This window comes from Etheostoma cragini, chromosome 6, assembly GCF_013103735.1.
Source record: "Etheostoma cragini isolate CJK2018 chromosome 6, CSU_Ecrag_1.0, whole genome shotgun sequence".
Taxonomy (NCBI): domain Eukaryota; kingdom Metazoa; phylum Chordata; class Actinopteri; order Perciformes; family Percidae; genus Etheostoma; species Etheostoma cragini.
The window spans coordinates 28,229,682-28,233,556 of NC_048412.1; the positions used below are offsets into that span (position 1 = coordinate 28,229,682).

The following is a 3,875-nucleotide window of genomic DNA, read 5'->3' on the forward strand; positions in this document are numbered from 1 at the left end:
ATACAGTATTAGGGGACCACTAAGGTCTATATAAAAGAGACTTCAGATACAGTATTAGGGGACCACTAAGGCCTATATTAGAGCATCGAGAGCACCATGTAATGGGACCTTTACATGCATTTAGCTGCTTTCCTTTAATGGTCACGCAGACATATTGTCTCCTTCTGCAAGGACAGTCTGTCATATATTTTAATAAATTGACAAACCGAGTTCCATAAATAGTCTCCGTCCTCTTGCAGCTGGTACAGTAAGCAACAAACCGTCTACAGAGGCATTTGGCTACATCTCCATGTCACAGCTCACCGATGCATGCAGAGAAATGTCCAAATGATTATCAAAACTCAAACATATAACGTCTTTTAAAGGAACAGTACACCCATCGGAGCCGATGGAAACTGACAGTTAAGAATATAAAGAAGTAAGAAAGAAAACAACATGGTGAAAGAGTGAAGAAAGAACGTAACATCGAGATCCAGAATATATAAATAAATCCAACTGTGTGTGTGTGTGTGTGTGTGTGTGTGTGTGTGTGTGTGTGTGTGTGTGTGTGTGTGTGTGTGTGTGTGTGTGTGTGTGTGTGTGTGTGTGTGTGTGTGTGTGTGTTTTATACATCACAGCCTGCAGGGTTGCTGCAACTTTTTAGCCCCGATGTCCATCCGGCCTGGATTACAGCAAAGCCCGGCAGGCTTGCATCACACACACACACACACACACACACACCCACACACACACACACACACACACACACACACACTTGATACAGACACACCCCCTGCAGCTTCTTCTTTTGTGTGTGGTTTGCCTGCCGGCGCTCCTCTCTTCTTGTTCAAAGGAGGGTTTCTAACATTTAGCGATTCACCTTCTCCTCCCACTTATCCTTTCTTCTTCCCTTCTCTTCCTCCCTTCCTCCTCCTCCTTTTCCTCACCTCCTTGTCTCCTACTCCTCTTCTTCCTCTCCTCTATGCCGTCTTGAAACTCCATCTTTTCATTTATTGTCTCCTCTCCTCTTCATCCTCTCCTTTCTTTCTTCCCTTTTATCTTTTTGAGTCTCAATCTGTCGCCTCCACTCTTCCTCGTTCTTTATTTCCTTCTTTTCGGCTTCTTTCCTAGTCTTTCTCTCCATCTCTCCTCTCATCCTCACCACTTCATCTCCAAAAGCATTCCAGCTTTTTCTCACTTTACTTTTCTTAAAAATGTAACTACACGCTTGTTTTCTTTTTCTTCCCCTCCCTGGTTCTGTCCATCCTGTCCTCCTGTTGTCTCCTCTCGATTCAGCATAGTATTGCGATATTTTCAGTGGTACTGTATCAATACACCAGCTTATCAATCTTTTATTATATATTATATATAATATATTATACATGTGTTGGTCAGTTTGTCCCGTTCTGCAGCGATAACATGGAAGTGAGATGAACAAACAGAGAAATGTTTCTTTTTATGAAATAGATGTTGACAAGTTTCCCTTTGGGGACGTCGTTAGAAATTGGGAAAAATCTGAAGTTGGAAATTTTTTTATAAATTGCAATATATCGCAGAACATTGCAACATGTTGAAAATCGCAATAATTTCGTATCGTGGCACAAGAATCGTGATGGTATCGTATCAGGAGGTGTCTGGTGACCCCCCCCCCCCCCCCCCCCCCCCCCCCCCCCCCCCCCCCCCCCCCCCCCCTAGTCCACAGCGCTGCGGAGGAGGGTCTGGCGAGTCCACACAGCATTCTGGCATGGGAGAGAAACGTGTTCTGGTTTAGTGGTATTTCTTTAAACCAATCATAATTGTCTTGGGCGGGGCTAAGCTCCGGACGGAGCCATGGTGCCGCTGCAACATAGTCTCAGGAAGGAAGTGGTACGTTCAAAGGTAGATTTAGTCATTAACAGAAACTCTGATTAGACAGATAGTCTAGCTAGCTGTCTGGATGTACCCTGCAGAGACCTGAGGACCAGGTAACCATAGTCCTCAGATTGGACAGATAGTCTAGCTAGCTGTCTGGATGTACCCTGCAGAGACCTGAGGACCAGGTAACCATAGTCCTCAGATTGGACAGATAGTCTAGCTAGCTGTCTGGATTTACCCTGCAGAGATCTGAGGACCAGGTAACCATAGTCCTCAGATTGGACAGATAGTCTAGCTAGCTGTCTGGATTTACCCTGCAGAGACCTGAGGACCAGGTAACCATAGTCCTCAGAAATCAGCCGCAGGTTAGAGCGCCTACACAGAGACAGAGGACGGGGACGGACATCAGAAAAGGTGACAAATATATCGTCACTTATCTGCTTCTTTGAAGAAGAAGAAGAAGACTCCTGGTCCTGAAATCTGGACTTTGAATACGTGTGGTCCTCCATGTTTTCTTCTTCTAACTTGCCGGTGCCGGGAAGCAACGATACCCGTTAGCAGCGTTAGCAGCATTAGCAGCATTAGCAGCGTTAGCAGCGCTAGCAGCGTTAGCAGTATTAGCAGCGTTAGCAGTATTAGCAGCGTTAGCAGTATTAGCAGCATTAGCAGCGTGAGTTTATCATATGACAGAGAAAACACAAAAGGCCGAGCAGTATGTCCTGTATGTCCCTCACCGGCTAACGTATTTCAAGATGGAGCATGAATACACAGCGTCCACCCCAGTTCGTGAGGATGCAAATGTAAAATTTCAGAGCAATAAGAATACTTGAAATTGATGGTGGTGGTAAATATTCATGTAAAAGGACGAGTTTGTGACCGGCAACACCGATTTGGATGATGAACGACTACACACGTTCCACACTGGGACTTTAAGTAACATTTCCAATGCAGGACTTTAACTTGAAACAGAGTATTTTTACTGTGTGGTAGTAGTACCGTTACCTATATCTAGAGTTTCTTCTCTGCATGCTGAACAGATGTGTAAAGTTGTGCTGCAGTCCTGTGTGACAGCGTCTGGTTCTGACATCCTGACCAATGATGATGTAACTTCTTGATGATGTTGTCTGTTCTGACATGGAGTCAGCATGATGTAAGAATAATACAATAACAACAATGAGTCGCAGGGTTTTCAGTCAATGTAATAAAACAGGACTTTGCTTCTAGATACAGTAGATAAAACACTACATATTAATATGCTTTACATTAAAAGCTGAAGAACAACGCGTGATGCTGTGCCTCCATTTTGGCTCATGAGCAGCAACAATATAAGCTGTGACACAGGAAACAGGAAGCTGAGCAGTCTGTCTGCACCTCTCATCAATCTGCTGATATACAAATTATAAGGAGCCATTTTAAATTCTGAAGTAGAGCTTTTCATAGTTAGATATTTATGAAGCCAGTTGATATTATCATGCAGAGCATCCAGTAACCTTCTCAAGTCTGACTGCAGGGGTTAAACAGATAAAGACTTCTTTTGGCAGATCCATGGTCTTCTCTCAGCGCAGCTCACTGATTTCCAGCTGAACGCATCCACAAAAACTCCAAACGGGTAATAAACTACACACTGACCGTGAGTAGGAGGATGGCCTTCTAACCATATGCTGACACTAAGGGAAGAAGATGATGTTTAGGTCAAGGCTGATAGATTTAAGATTCAAAGTGTTCAGGAATGTGTCTCTTACCTTTCAGTCAGATCACTTCCATCAATCCACTTCCATCTCCCTCCTTCAGCTCTCAGACCAACCCAGGATCTGTACCTGCTGTAATGACTGAATGCATCCTGACAAGAGAGAAACATTTATCAGAGATTTAAACACTATACTTTAATAAACACGCTGATCTACAGACTCACAGTGTGTTCTGACTTAGGGAAAATACATTTTATCTCAGAATTGTGTTGTAAGAACTCCCACAGCTTCCTCATTACCTGTTCTTCTTCATCATGTACAACAACCAAATCTGAACTCCGTGCTCTGCAGTCT

The 3,875-nt window shown here is 43.8% G+C and overlaps 1 protein-coding gene and 1 long non-coding RNA gene across 2 annotated transcripts in view; one reads left to right on the top strand and one right to left on the bottom strand.

Moving 5' to 3' along the window:
- Positions 1 to 3,875, bottom strand: part of LOC117945926 (cadherin-16-like) — a 33,506-nt gene that overhangs the window by 12,522 nt on the left and 17,109 nt on the right. The gene's annotated exons all lie outside the window — the stretch shown is intronic.
- Positions 2,287 to 2,766, top strand: LOC117945959. Its single transcript, XR_004656933.1, has 2 exons — positions 2,287 to 2,422; positions 2,503 to 2,766. It is a non-coding gene; the product is annotated as an uncharacterized LOC117945959 (long non-coding RNA).